Here is a 15,915-nt window from a genome sequence, read left to right on the forward strand (position 1 = left end):
GTACTCACTACAAATCTGCTGCGGGTAATATCACTGCTATTTTCCATTCCATGAAACTGCACTCAGAGAGGTCAAATGACTTTCCCAAGGTCACTAAGCTACTAAACCACCAAAGTGGGACTCAACCCCAGGTCTGCCTGGTTGCAGAACCAGGAAACCACCAGGTCTCCCTGACACTTTTGTGACTCCTGGTCCATCTTTTTACCAAACATGGGCCTTGCCCATCTTTGTTTGCCTCCCAGTTCAAAACAAGGAGCCCAACCAGCTCCACTTCCCTCTGCTCCTACCCACCTATATGCCTGGGCTTGAGATTTCTGTTCCCAGGAGATTTCTTCCCTTCCAGGCAAAACAGCCTTCCTTGGTGACCACAGGCAGATAGTATGGTCACCCACTCATTCCCAGCTCCCCTCAAGCTACTGCCATGGTGAGCACTACTCAAACCTGGGTCCCCACCAAGGATCCTGTTTTGAAGGAACCAAGCCCTTGTCCCTCAGAATACCTTAAATTAGACCTGTTTGATAATGGTTTGTATGATAGTTTCCTCATGTATATGTTCCCTCATGAACACAGGGGTTCACACTTGGATAAATGCTCTGAGTTGCTACCTTGAAATTCTTTTTTTTTTTTTTTTAGACGGAGTCTTCACTCTGTCACCCAGGCTGAGTGCAGTGGCATGATCTCGGCTCACTGCAAGCTCCGCCTCCCGGGTTCATGCCATTCTCCTGCCTCAGCGTCCCAAGTAGCTGGGACTACAGGCACCCGCCACCACGCCCAGCTAATTTTTGTATTTTTAGTAGAGATGAGGTTTCACCGTGTTAACCAGGATGGTCTCGATCTCCTGACTTTGTGATCCACCCTCCTCGGCCTCCCAAAGTGATGGGATTATAGGCATAAGCCACCGCACCTGGCCTGAAACTCTTAATAATTTTGAACAAGGGACCCCACGTTTTCATTGGCACCCAGCCCTACAAATTACATAGCTGACCCTGGTGAGAATGGGCCCACCACACTTAAAAGTATCTGAGAAAGAAGTCGGACTTGTTGCCCCATTTCTGGGACTCCTGAGGTCAGGAAGTGTCCTCGTCACCTCTGTATGTTCTGGGAACAGGCAGTGCTCAGTTCCCTAAGCAGAGGGACTCCTCAGTAGGCACTGAATGAAGTGTGTGTATGTGTGTGTGTGTCCATGAAACACAAGTCAGCCTATGTTCTTTCAGTTGCAAGAGCCAGAAATCCAGTTCAAAGTACACAAAACTCAAAGGGGGAATTTATTCAACCCCTGGATTGAAAAGTGTAAGAGGTTGATGAACTTCAAGCTCAGCTGGATCCAGAGACTCAAGCACTGTCACCAGGCCACCAGCTCTTGGCTCTGCTTTCTCCACCATTAGCTTTATTCTCAGGCAGCGCCTCCTCTCAAGCCCCAAAAGCACCAGACTGACATACCACTAGCTCAGCAAGCTTTTCATGGAAAGGTCCCACCAAAGCCAAGCCTCAGTCCCAAGCCCACCTCTGTACCAATTACCAAGCCAGTGGCTATGATATTCTCATTAGCCAGATTCCAAACACAGGCCCACCTCTGAACCAATCATTGGCCCTGGCAGCTGTGATACTCTCACTGGCAGGCCTGGGTCACATGCTCACCCGTGAACCAATCCTCACTGGCCCTGGCAGCTGTGACTCTCTCATTGGCAGGCTTGGGTCATGTGGGGAGAGGAGGCTCTCTAAATGGAAGTCAAGAGGCTGTTATTAGAGGAAATGTTTATTTGGTGCCCAATGGGCAGAAATAACCAGTAACATCAAGGCTTCTCTCTGCCTATCTCCCAAGCTGGTCAGCTGGGTCTGAGAAGCCTGAGAAACTTGCTGACCCAGAAGAGCAGCCTTGGAAACCTAGCAAAAAGGGAAGGCCTGCGAAATACCAAAAGGCCCACACTGGACGGGTCAGCAGGACCAGGGCAGATCAGACAGGTGCCAGAGGCAGGCAGCCACTCTGCATAGTTACCACCAGAGGGCAGCTGGCCCGGAGGCAGGGTAAACAGGAGGAGGTCAAGTAGCCTCGGGGAACCTCTGTACCTTGCCTGAGGCATGGCAGATAATAACACTGACTGCTCACCCTTATTGAGCCTGGCCCTGTCCTAAGCATTTTTATGCATCAACTCAATGAATTATCACCAATGAGATTGGTACCTTTATAACCCCCATTTTACAAATGAGGAAACCAAGGCTTTTAAGTAACGAGCCCAAGGTGTCATATGGCAGAAAGGGGGCAAGTCACATATCTATTCCACCAAACCCTGAGCCTCCTGAGGTTAGGGGCTGTGTCTTGTTCTTATCTGAAGTCCCCATGGACCCTAACAATCACTATGTGCTTAATGGATATCTGGTGAACTGAAAGCCTGGGGCAGTGGGTGGGCGGGGGCGCTGCCTTTGTGTTCTCCACCTTCCCTACCCTCCCCATCCCAGGAGGAAATTACCAGGCTCAGTTCAGGCCATACCTCTTCCAGGTGTGCTGACCTTGGAAGATGATTCTTAGACCTTGCCCTTGCTCTGTTGTAATGGACTCTCAGGCACTACAGTACACACATCAGTAGAAGAGAGAGTTTGAGATTTTGCAAAGGCTTGACAACTCCAAAGTCTCATGGTGTAGGTCACTTATTTTTGTTTGAGGCAGAGTCTTGCTCTGTTGCCCAGGCTAGAGCACAGTGGCACGATCTTAGGTCGCTGCAACCTCCGCCTCCAGGATTCAAGCAATTCTTGTGCCTTAGTCTCCCAAGAAGCTGGGATTACAGGCATGTGCCACCATGCCTGGCTAATTTTTGTATTTTTAGTAGAGACAGGGTTTCCCTGTGTTGGCCAGACTGGTCTCCAACTCCCGGCCTCCAGTAATCCACCAACCTAGGCCTCCCAAAATGCTGGGATTACAGGTGTGAGCCACCGTGCCCAGCCTGTAGGTCACTATTTATGCCTCTCCCAGGAGTAGCTGGCTGTGTAGTTGTGGGGAAGAGGAAGAACACATTTAATGTGAATTCATTCATCAGCCTCCACTGGGCTCCCATGGTGGGCCAAATAGCATGCTGAGTGCTTTGAGAGGGACAGAGGGAAGCATGACAAAACCTCCTCTCTCCAAACCCCTCCTGGGAGAAATAAGTCACTGCCAGAAGGAAGAACACAGAAGGAAGTCCTGCCCTCCACAAGAGAGGACTTCAACCCTAATCATTTCGGCAATAAAAATGTGTTAGGTACATGCCAAGTGCCAGTGAACAAAACAGAATAGACTCAGCTCTTGCCCTCAGGAAGTTATCAGTCTAGTGGGAAGGCAGACGATAGACAAATAAATATGGAATTGCAAATGTGATGTGTTTTACCAGAAACAGAAAAAGCACAGGGTGCTATGAGAGAAACTAAAAGAGGGCCAGGTGCAGTGGTTCACGCCTGTAATCCCAGCACTCTGGGAGGCTGAGGCAGGTGGATAACCTGATGTCAGGAGTTCAAGACCAGCCTGGCCAACATGGCGAAACCCCATCTCTACCAAAAACACAAAAAATTAGCTGGGCGTGGTGGTGGGTGCCTGTAAACGCAGCTACTCGGGAGGCTGGGGAAGGAGAATCCCTTGAAACCAGGAAGTAGAGGTTGCAGTGATCTGAGATCTCGCAACTGCACTCCAGCTTGGGCTACAAGAGCAAAACTCCATCTCAAAAATATATATATAAACAAGGAGAGAAACTAAAAGGGGACTTGTTGGAGCAGGTTAGGGTTGCCTTTCCGAGGCGGTGAGAGATGAGAAGAGGCCAGCCATATGAAGAGTGTGGGAACAGCATTCCAGAATAAGGGAATAGCATGTGTGAAAACCCTGCGTGGAGGGAGAGTGTGGCATGTTCAAGGAACTAAATTATGTCTGGAGATTAGCGAGTAGAAGTAGGCAGTGGCAGAAATCGGGGTCAGAGAGAAGAGCATGAGGTCAGGTTACACTGAGCCTTGTCGGCTGAGGAAAAAAGCTTGGGCATGATCTAACTGAGATGAGAGACCCCCCCCAAAGGGTTATGAACAGGATGATGATGTGGCCTAATCCAATCTACAATCTATGTTTTTGTTTTTATTTTTGTAACATGTACCACCACCCACAGAAAAATCCGTGTGTTTTGTTTTTAACAGAGATGGGGTCTCACTATGTTACCCAGGCTGGTCTCAAACTCCTGGTCCTCCTACCTCGGCCTCCCAAAGTGCTGGGATTACAGGCGTGAGCCACTGCCCCTGGCCTGGAAATCCATGTATTTCAAAGTCACTCTGGCTGTGGTGGGGAAAGTGGATTTACGGCAGAGCAGAGTGGAAGCTGGGAAATGTGGCACCTCTTGCTGATCAACAGCCAGGGTGCACAGATGAGGGGCTATTCCTTCCTCATAGCAGGCTCTGGGGAGGCTTTCAGAAGCAGATTTTACCCCAGGTAAAAGAGGAACAGGCAGGCAGAAAGGAGAAGGCTGTATTCCCCACTCCACGCATTTTTCTCCTAAATAAAGGGGAGAAAAAAGTTTTTCCTTTTTCTGCCTCAGAAACTGTAAAGAGAGGCCCGTGCCTTCCAAAACGCCTGTGTGTAGACTTAAACAACAATAACAACAGACCATCAGCAGTTCTGAGTGCAAATAATTCAATGATGTTGTAAAATCTGGCATAAATAGATCTGGCTGAGCTTCACAACTTTTCTCCCGGGGCTGACAATGTCAGCAACTCCAAGTCTGATCCCCTACTGGCTCTGAAAGGCAAAGATCACAGTAGAGAGAGGAGGAGAAAACGCCCCTGGGTTGCATTTCCCTTAGCAAATGGGCACGTTTGCCTCTCTGAGGAGCAGCCCAAGCATCAGCCAAGCCGATCAGAATTGGATTTGTAGGAAAGAACCTTTCTGCCAGTTCTTTATCAGTGACCAGTCTCATGGGGGACAGCGTGAACATTTTGTGAAGCGTGTTGTGTTTGTTAGCAGCAAGGCGCCTCTTGGCTCCCATCAGCTCCAAGTAACAGGGCTCTGAATAATAGGGCTCAGGGCTCCCGTCAGTAACAGGGCTCCAAGTAACAGGTAACAGTGCTCATCATTTACCTCCTCCTCTCATTGGGTCCTCCCAACCTGCTTATTCTCAAGGCAGGTAGAGAAACTGAGTTTAGAAACAGATGTTCTTTCTGTTTGTTTTGGGTTTTTTTTTTTTTTTTTTTTTTTTTTTTTAATGCTTGGTTACTTTTGGTACAGCATCCATTCTCCAATCCTCTGATCACAGTACCCTAATTTTTCTTAGGGATCCCAACTAACGCCATGTGGTTTAGGTGACACTCGTCTCCTACCCAAGCTCCTGGGTTAGCAGACCCATGGTCTAGGTTTCACTTGTCCCTGAATTCTGCCACCACCATGACCACCCTCCACCCACATCCCACCCCTTCATGGTCATAGGCTCTAGGTGGGTACATAATGTAAACCAGTGCAATCACATAACCCTGTGACTTTTGCTGGGCCACTGGGGAAAGGCACATTGCCCTTTTTTCTGGACTGGGATCTATGAGGATGTCATCTGGGAGCTTCTAGAGGCCAGTGGAGCCTGTCTGAGGATGGGACCAGTGCAGAAGGAAGTAGAACAGAGAGAGAGAAAGCCTGAATCTTGGGGACATCGTTTGAGCACCTGGATATAGCCACACCTGAAGCTCAACCTCATTAGGGATGGATTTCTGACTGTCACATGGAGGCCAAGCAATGCAAGAATGAGAACCAGGCCTTGTGATCTCTAGTTCAGTGCTCTTCCCCTGCATCAAGTTCCAGCTGACTTTATCCAGCCACACAACAAGCTCAACTAATCTGTCCAGATGACTTTATCCAGCCATACAACAAGCTCAACTAATCTATGTGTGGCTTTATGGTCTGCTAAAAGATGGGTATTTTAAAAATAAAACATCTGATCATTCCAATGTTTTATCTAATCGAATTACAGAGCCTGTAATTACCCTGGAGGTCCTATCACTGAGTGGTTTTCAAAGATTTTCAGCAACTTCTTGCTTCAAATGACGTTTTAAGCAGAACGCCCATGTGTGAGAAATAAAAGCAGTAGCTTGTTAGTGCAAATGTATTTTATCTTTTACGTTAAAAGTTCTTAACATTGGCTGGACGTGGTGGCTCAAGCCTGTAATCCCAGCACTCTGGGAGGCTGAGGCGGGCGGATCACGAGGTCAGGAGATCGAGACCATCCTGGCTAACACGGTGAAACCCCGTCTCTACTAAAAAATACAAAAAACTAGCCGGGCGAGGTGGCAGTCGCCTGTAGTCCCAGCTACTCAGGAGGCTGAGGCAGGAGAATGGCATAAACCCGGGAGGCGGAGCTTGCAGTGAGCTGAGATCTGGCCACTGCACTCCAGCCTGGGCGACAGAGCGAGACTCCGTCTCAAAAAAAAAAAAAAAAAAAAAAGCTCTTAACATTTGGCTGGGCATGGTGGCTCACGTCTGTAATCCCAGCACTTCGGGAGGCCAAGGCAGGCAGATCACCTGAGGTCAGGAATTCAAGACCAGCCTGGCCAGCATGGCAAAACCCTGTTGCTGCTAAAAATACAAAAATTAGCTGGGTGTGGTGGCACTTGCCTGTAACGCCAGCTACTCGGGAGGCTGAGACAGGAGAATTGCTTGAATCTGGGAGGTGGAGGTTGCAGTGAGCCGTGATCATGCCACTGCACTCCAGCCTGGGAGACAGAGTGAGAGTCCATCTTAAAAAAAAGTTCTTAACATTTACTTTTTACAATAAATGAAGACCCAAATTTCAATGTGTTATTCATTTCCAACGTATAAAATTTTATTATATATTTCCATGTATGGAAGGTTTTTAATCGCTTTTTAAAAAATATTTATAATTGATACATAATAATTATACATATTTATGGGGTCTAGAGTGATATTTTGATACATATATATAATGTGTAATGATCAAATTAGAGTAATTAGCACATCCATCACCTCACACATTTATTATTTCTTTGTGTTGGAAACATTTAAAATCCTCTTTTATAGCTATTTGAAATATACAATAAATTATTACTAACTATAGTCACCCTACAGTGCTAAAGAACACTAAAATGTATTCCTCCTATCTAGCTAAATATCCATCAGCAGACGAATGGATAAAGCAAGTACACAATGGAAGACTACTCAGCCTTAAAATTGAAGGAAATCCTGTTGTGTGAAATGACATGGGTGACCTGGAGGACACTATGTTAAGTGAAATAAGCCAGGCACAGAAAGAGAAATACTGCAGGACTAAAGGCTAAATCCTTTGCCCCCATTCATATGTGGAAGCTAAAGGAGTTGATCTCATGGAAGTAGAGGGTAGGCTAGACCAGGAAGTGGAGTAGTAACTGGAAGCTGGGAAGAATAGGGAGGGCAGATTGCTATGTTGCCCAAGCCAGTCTTGAGCAATCCTTCCACCTCAGCCTCCAAAAGTGCTTAACACATATCTATGCCAAGAAGAAGAGAGAGGAGCTGAGCAATGTCCTGGCCGCCATGAAGAAAGCGGCTGCCAGGAAGGACTGAGCTCCCCACCCTCTGCCCAAAATAAAAGCTTCACAGGAAAAACAAAAACAAGAAAAAAGCAAACAACAACAACAAAAAACACAGTTGATTAATGAATACGAAATTACTAGATAGAAGGAATCAGTTCTAGCATTCTATCACTGTTCTTTTTTAATAGTTAAAAATACTTTTTAGGGAGGCCAAGGTGGGCAGATCACGAGGTCAGGAGATCGAGACCATTCTGGCTAACATGTTGAAACCCCGTCTCTACTAAAGATACAAAAAATTAGCTGGGCGTGGTGGTGGATGCCTGTAGTCCCAGCTACTCCAGAGGCCGAGGCAGGATAATGGCGTGAACCCAGGAGGCGGAGCTTGCAGTGAGCCAAGGTCGTGCCACTGCACTCCAGCCTGGGTGACAGAGTGAAACTCCGTATCAAAAAAAAAAAAAGAAAGAAAGAAAGAAACTTTTTAAATAATTGGGGTAAATGCCAGGTGCAGTGGCACATGCCTGTAGTCCCAGCTACTTGGAAGGTTGAGGCAGGAGGATGGACTGTGCCCAGGAGTTCAAGGTTGTCCTGTGCTATGATTGCCCCTGAGAATAGCCACTGCATTCCAGCCTGGGCAACATAGCAAGACCCTATCTCTAAAATAAATGAATGAATAAAGTAAACGAAAAAGTCCCTCAGATCTTTTCCATCTTTCTGTGGGCTTGCGAGTTAAAAAAAAGAAAAAGAAAAAGAAAAAAGAAAAAAGGAACCTTTTAGTTTATCTGGTTTTGTCAAAGGTCTTCTTTTGATGTCTAGTTGTTCCAACTTCAGAAATGTTCCCTTTTTCTCGTCCAAGAAAATCAAGTCTGAGTATAAGCTAATGTTCCAGAATAGTGCTTCTCAAACTTTAATACACATATATGAATCAACCAGGAATATTGTTTAAAATGTGAATTCTGATTCTACAATCCTGAGGTGGGACCTGAGACTCTGCATCTCTACCAAGCTCCCAGGTCCTGCCAATGCAGCTGTCCCTAGACCACTCTTTGAGTAGCCAGGCTCAATGAAGGGGTATCATGAACATATCCCCTGAGGCAGGGGGAAGAGAATCACCACCAAATTCTGAAAAAAAAAAAAAAAAAAAAAAAAAAAAAAAAAAAAACTGGAAAATATCTGGAATGACATATACCAAATTATTACAGAAAGTGGTGAGATTATGAGCAATTTGAAATATCTTCCTTACACCTATTTGTATTTTCAATTTGTCTTTAATGAACATTAATTATTTAGGCAATAAATAGGTTTAAAACTGAATAACTGAATCAAGAAAAACCTAAAATATACACATATTTTTAAAAACAAAGCCTTTATCAGACACTGACAGAGCATCAGAAGTACTTCCCTAGAAACAACAGCTTGAAAGCAGCCAGTTGAGTCCTCTTTCTTTTTATCTTTTTACCTTTTTTTCTTTGTTTTTGAGACAGGGTCTCACCGTGTTGCCTAGGCTGGAATGCAGTGGCACAATCATAGTTCACTGCAGCCTTGACCTCTTGGGCTCAAGTGATCCTCCTGCCTCAGCTTCCTGAGTAGCTGGGACCACAGGCATGCACCACCACACCTGGCTAATTTTTAATTTTTTGTAGAAATGGGGTCTTGCTACGTTGCCCAAGCCAGTCTTGAGCAATCCTCCCACCTCAGCCTCCAAAAGTGCTGGGATTACAGGCGTGAGTCAGCGTGTCTGACTTACTCCTCCTCTTTCTGCGGCTCTGTTTAGATGGAGATAAGGAAGAAACATGTCCAGGTTTCACAGCCAGTTTTTGGCAGAGCCAGAACTATGAAATTAGAGATCTGGGTGACATGGCATAAGCCCACAGCTGCAGTCTGATAAGAGTTTATCAAACACACAACAACTTTCTGTGAAGGGAATTTAATCCTGGGCCCCGTCCACAGGGCAGTGCTCCAACGAATCAAGATGGACTGGGAGCCTGGGCCTGCAGGATCATTTCTGAGTTGCTGATGGTCTGTCCCCAGCCTGGGGTTCCTAGAAAATGCCCAGTTTTCTCCAACGAGACCATTTCATCTGGTTTATCCCAATTTACAGGGGGAAGCCCATGCCCCACAGCCTGTCATTCAAGGCCTCAGTGTTCCCTTCTGCATCTCTGTCTCATCACACCTCCCACTCTCCAGCATCACCTTGGTGGCCTTGCATGCACAAGTCTACTTGTCTGATCCACCCTCCCCCAGCCCTTCCAGTGCTTAGAGGCTCCCTGCAGCCTGCCCAAGTTTTCCTTCCTCTGCACACCCTCAGCCCACCACTGCCCTCACCTGGCTCCAGTGCTCTGTCCTCCCCTGCTGGGTGTCCCGCTCTCCCGTTTCTCCTCCTGCCTCCCTGCCCCTCCTCAGTCTGCTCTGCTGCTTCCTCATCCTTTTTTCAACTGTTATTTATTGAAGGTCTTCAAGGCTCCATCTTCTCTGATCACTCTACTTTCCTGGGTGGTCTCATTCACTCCTGAGGTTCCAAAGACATCTCTATTCCAAAAATCTATTTTCAGGTCTCACCTCCCTTCCAAGCCCCAGACACAGGCATTCACCTTCCTACTTGTCTTCTCCTCTTGGGTTATGCACAGGCATCCCTAACTCCTCCTAAGTTCTTTCTCCTTAATAACTCTTGAATTAACCCATTGCACCATCCCCACATCATCCATGCTAGGCCAAGGCACCCCCATCTCCCCTTTGAAGACCACATCGCTTCTAAGCTGGTCTCTCTGCCCGGTCTCCTAAACCCACTCCAATTCTTCCTCCATTCAGAAGCCAAAACACTCCTCCGAAATTGCCAATCTGGCCATGCGCCCACGTCCACTGCCTTCACGGTCATACTGAAAAAAATCAAGCATCTCTGCCATGCCTTGAAAGGCTCTGCCCAGCCCAGCCTTTCTTCCAGACATGGTCCCCATCATCTCTCCTCTGGTCTCCTGTCCTCCCTGACTGCACCCAACTTTTCCTCACCTTTGCGCATGCTGATCTCTCTGCCTGTTTAGTGGATGCAGCTGATGCCCTCTTGGCTCACTTCTTCTGAAGGGACATCCTGCTGGAGGGCTATCACCAGCAGCTGGGAGTGTTGGCCACTCATGGAAGGCAGCTGCACACCTCCCTCGGAGAATTCCTTGGGACAAACAAGAGTCACCTCTGCAACAGGCGACAATCAGGCAGACCTCACTTCCCAACATGGGCTACAAAAGGCCAGCCACCTCCCACAAGGTGGGACTGTTCCCTGGACAGTTGATGTTCCCCATCCCCCCTCGCCCTGCCACCACTGTGGCACGGGGCTGAGGCCTAGACCACCTCTTCTCTGCTTCTCCCCACCCCATCCCGCTTCTCTCCCTGCCTTGCAGGTTCCTCTCGATTGCCACCCCAACAGATCCCCGCCTCAGGTTCCACTTGTAGGGTACCTAACCAAGACCTATTCTCCAGGTCAGGCCTGGGTGAGTCCCCAGCCTGGGTCAGAGCGCTATCCGGACAGCAGCCTGCTGCTTTCCTTTCTAACCGTTAGCATGGTCATGATTAAATACTTGTCTGTGTTCTCTGTTTAACATGCATCTCACTGTGCTCTCCATAAGGGCAGGGCCGTGTCTATTTCACTCCCACCATGTTCCTAGCACCCGCCAGCACGTAGTAGGCACACATAAAATATGAACTGAAAGAAGGAAGGAAGGTCCTGCTATTGCCTCTTTCTTATTTGATCTTATTTGAGGGCTCTGAGGCTAAATGACTTTTGGGGTTGGCAGCCATGAGTGTCGTGGCTTGGGCTCGCCGCCCTCCAGCAAGCAGCTCTGAGACCATGTGGGCAGAGGCCATGTGGCATGCCTGCATGGATGGCGGCCATCCACCGCCTCTCTCTTTTCCTCACTCAGAGGCAGCAGCTGGGGCTGCTCTGCCAGTGACCGTGAGCAACCCTGGAAGCTGCACTGTCAACAACCTGTCACAGCGAATCACCCCAGGCCACTGATTCCCCACAGAGCTGCCTGCTGAACCAGCCTCAGCCTCTCAAGGCCCCTCCCAGCAGCACTCACAGGCTGGCACCAGGCTGGCACCAGGCTGGCACCAGGAAGGCCCAGACCTACTCCTGCTGCCAAATGGGGGCACCTGCTGGAGTTGCTGGGGGCCTGGGCTCAGGGAATGCCACCCTCCACCCCAGGACAGAGGGCAGAAATCCCCATGGAGTGAGTGTCCAGGAGAACCGGCCCTTTCCCACCCGCCATCTGCCCCTTTACACTTGGTAAGGCCTGCGCTGTGCCACAACATTTCTCACTCCTTGCTTTTGCTAACCCTTATGCCAGCCACACAGGCTGCACGGGGCTGGCTCTGACCATCCCTCAGAGGAGAAAACTGAGATTCAGATAAACGAAAGCAGGAGAAGTTTAGTAGCCCAAGGACTCTCTCTGTCTCAGGAGTTCCCCATCCTGCCTCAGTGCTGCATAAGGGGGCTTTGAGGAGCACGGCCAAGCAGAGGTGAGGGGCTCAGAAGCCCCTGACGTTCGAGGCTTTTAGTCTGTCCACATCATAGGTCAGCACCCAGCAGCCCTCTTTCATTTGTTGGCTATAGGGGAATAGCTATAATGGGTCCCCAGTGGCTGTCCCAGAACCAAGGCCACTGAGTTTCACCCAACCCTCATCCCACCCAACCAATGAAGGCCAGACTCTACCTCAGGGTCAGATGGTCAGGACATCAGCTGGGTGCCAGAGTGCCCTCTCTGTCGGAGCACCAAGGCCTGAAGGCACCCTGGGCAGCAACTCCTCAGCAGCGAGGCCGGGCAGGAGAGGGGCCACCTCCAAGCTGAGCTGGGCAGAGATTTCCTGGGCACGTCACACCCCCCAGTGGCCAGCCTTTCTCGGTGTCTTCTCCTCCACAGACTCTCCCGGAGGCCTCCAGTCACCTCGTGCCTCCACCAGAAAGGGGAAGAAGGAGGAAGAGAATTATTATCACAACACAGTAATTATGATGCACTCATCTGTCCAACAAATATTTATCCAGGGCCTGTGCTGAGCCCAGCTCTGTGCTAAGTGTGGGGACACAGTCATGAGGAAGACAGACCTAGTCCCTAACCTCGGGGACCTGAGAGGCCAGTGGATAGATGGTGGACATGCACACAGATAGGGAAGAGATATTCAACATGATTTTGGAGGCTGTAGATGCAATGGAGAGAAATCAGGCATTGCACAGGCTGAGGGAAGAGGGGAAAGGGTGTGTGGGTTGCTGGTCCAGAAGCTTCTCTGAGGAGGTCACAGGGGAGACCAAGGTGATATAAGGGCAGGAGCCACTCCAGGAGCTCAGGGGACAGTATTCTGGACACAGGGAAGAGAAGCAGGGACTGGGGGCAGGAGGGAGGAGGGGGCAGGGGGATGGGGCTGGAAAGAGAATGAGGGCCAGATCTGGCCCTGAAAGCCAAGGTGAAGATTTGGCTTTGACTCCGAGTGAGACAGAGAGCCACGAGACGGTTTTGAGCAGGAAAGTGACATTCACAAATATTTAAAAGTTAGTATTAGCAGCTGATATTTATTGACCATTTACTATCTACCATATCAGGCATTACTCTCGGCGCTCTGACCGCGTTACCTTCTTTCATCCTTACAACCACCCTGTTGCAGCAGCACACCCGATGACCTCACCCTAGTTCCAAAGTTCAGAGATAGGCAGCCCTCTCAGGACATGCCAAGGTCACAGACCCAGTAAGCGTGACCCCAGGACTCAAGTCAGCTCTGTCTCACTCACTCCAGAGCTGTTGGGCTTCCCTGGCCTGGATCCCAATTCTGACTCCCACGGACTAGCCATGTAGCAGGCAATTGCTCTCTGATCTTGACTCCACCCCAACAGTGGCTTCTCCACCCTGGCAGTGGAGGCCCCAGGAAGGCCCTGGAACATGAAGACCTGCTGTCAATCCCAGCTGTGTGGCTTTGGGCAGTCCCCGCCCTTATGGAACCTCAGATCCATCCTCTTTAAGATGGGCAAATATATCCTCCTTCCGGAGTGGCAGGAAGGACACTGAGCTCAGGATCCAGGTAGGTGACAGATGTGGAACAGGTGCCAACAGTGTTCTCTAAGTTATTCAGCCCTAGAGTTTTGGGGGCTGCCTTCTGGGGATTTAGGGATATATATGTGAGGCTTGGGCCACCCTTGGAGAAGAAGGCAACCATTCTCTCTCCTCGATGAGGGAAACCAGGCTGCAAGGGCACCAACAGAGGCCGGCAGAGTAGATGTAGGACTCCAGGTAGGACTAACCAAAGTGCAGAGCCTGCTTGGTCCTCTCCCCAAGATCATCCTCTTCCTCCTCTGCCAGCAAATACACACGAGCAGAGCGGCTCCATCTTCTCCTGCAGTGCAGCTTGTTGCTGCCAAGAAACCTCCCCTTCACAGCCCAGTTCAGGATCCTCCCCTTACCCAGGTATTCCAAAATCTGAAGTTTCACCATTAGAGAGCTATTCCAATGAGTTAAGCAGTCGTGTTTTATTTGTCAATTTCTCCTTGTATATTTAGTTCCTCTAGACCCACAAAAATCCATAAACAGCAAATAACAACTATTTCCATTCTTTACTTTTTTTCTTTTTTACATTTTTTTAATTGAATAGAGATGGGGTTTCTCCATGTTGCCCAGGCCAGGCTGGTTTCAAACTCCTGCACTCAAGCGATCCTCCCGCCTTGGCCTCCCAAAGTGCTGGGATTACAGGTGTGAGCCAGTGTGCCTAGCCTATTTCCATTCTTAAATTATCTTCTGATCTTTTTCAATGCACAAACCTGCATATAGGAGCACATGCATCTTCTCTGGAATTTGTTTTAATTTAACATGATTCCAAACATGCAGGAAGGGTCGTTGGAGATGACCTAGCCCTCTTTTCCAAGAGCAATGTGGCATAGTGGTTAGAAGGTAGGGTTTGGAGGTAGGCAGACATGGATTGAAATTCCAGGTAGGCAAGGTGTGTGACTTTGCAGAAGCCACCTGACTTCTCCAGGCCTCAGTTTCCTCACCTGTGGAATAGGGATAACAGCACTCTTCCCACAGACCAGAATACGGATACAAAGGGGTGATGTGTTCATCGCCTTAACCAAATGCCCTGCACAGGCAACTGCTCAATTAACAGTAGCTGTTGTTACTGTCACTTTAGTCCTTCTTATTGAGATATGTGGCATGCTTAGAAAGTTTCCCTGCTTGCAATGATATCCGTATAAGCCATGTATTCCTATGTAACAAATTACCCCAACACTTAAGTAACATACATGTATTAGCTCCCATTTTCTGTGTGGGGAGAAGTCTGGGCACAGCTTAACTGGGTCCTCTGCTTCTGGGTCTCTCACAGGGCTGTGATCAGGATGTCAGCCAGGGCTGAGGTCTCATCTGAACGCTCCACTGAGGAAGGATCCACTTTGAAGCTCACACGGTTGCTGGCAGGATTCAATCCTTCAAGGCTGTTGGACTGAGAGCCTCAGTTGTAGCCAGATGTCAACTGGGGGCTGGCCTCAGCTCTTTGTCACATGGGCTTCTCCAGCATGGCAGCTTGCTTCATCAAAACATGCAAGCCAAGAAGGCAAGAGAGACAGTCAGCAAGCAAGACTGAAGTCTTACGTATCCTCATCACAAGAGTGACGTCCATCATCTTTGCCATGTTCTATGGCTCTGAAGCCAGTCTCTAGGCCATTCCACATTCACTGGGAGGACATGAATGGCAGCAGGCAGAAATCTCTGGGGGAGTCTGCCCGAACCAGGACCGTACAGCTCAACTAGCATTTTCTGGTGCCTTCTATGTGCCTTCATGGTATTAGTACTGGGAATTTAAAACTAGGTGAGTTTGGGCTTCCACGTCCAGGAACTTTTTTCTAGAAGGTGTTTTCTGCTTCATGCTCTTATTCACTTTCCATTGCTGTGACCACTTTGTGACCTGTGTACAATCACTCTTGAGAGGGAAGGGAAATTACTAACTCGATAGGATGGATGAGTTCACCAGACCTTTTTCCTCTGAGGGGCATTTGGACAGTAGTAGTCACTGTGCCAGATGCTGTAAGTACCAATGAGGTACCCAGGGTGATGAGGAGCAGACAGGTAAACCCACAGGTTGAGCCTGGAGCAAGGCAATGCCACAATAGAAGCTACAGTGGGAGTTGGCATAGTGGTTCTTCTTAAAGCAAAATAAGTTATAGACAATGGCTGAAAAGCTGAAACCAAGCTTTGCCCCATGCTTAGGGGGCCTTGCTGGCTTGATTTCAGAGCAGCAGCAGTTCTCTTCCCCAACACAACCCCTCTTTCCACAGCCTGATCTCTACCTCACGGACACCAGAGAGGCTTGTTACAGGGAAACAATAGACATACACTTTTAGCTTTCATGAAAAAGCAACTCTCTTCATTAGAAGAATCTCATCTT

This window comes from Macaca thibetana, chromosome 20, assembly GCF_024542745.1.
Source record: "Macaca thibetana thibetana isolate TM-01 chromosome 20, ASM2454274v1, whole genome shotgun sequence".
NCBI lineage: Eukaryota > Metazoa > Chordata > Mammalia > Primates > Cercopithecidae > Macaca > Macaca thibetana.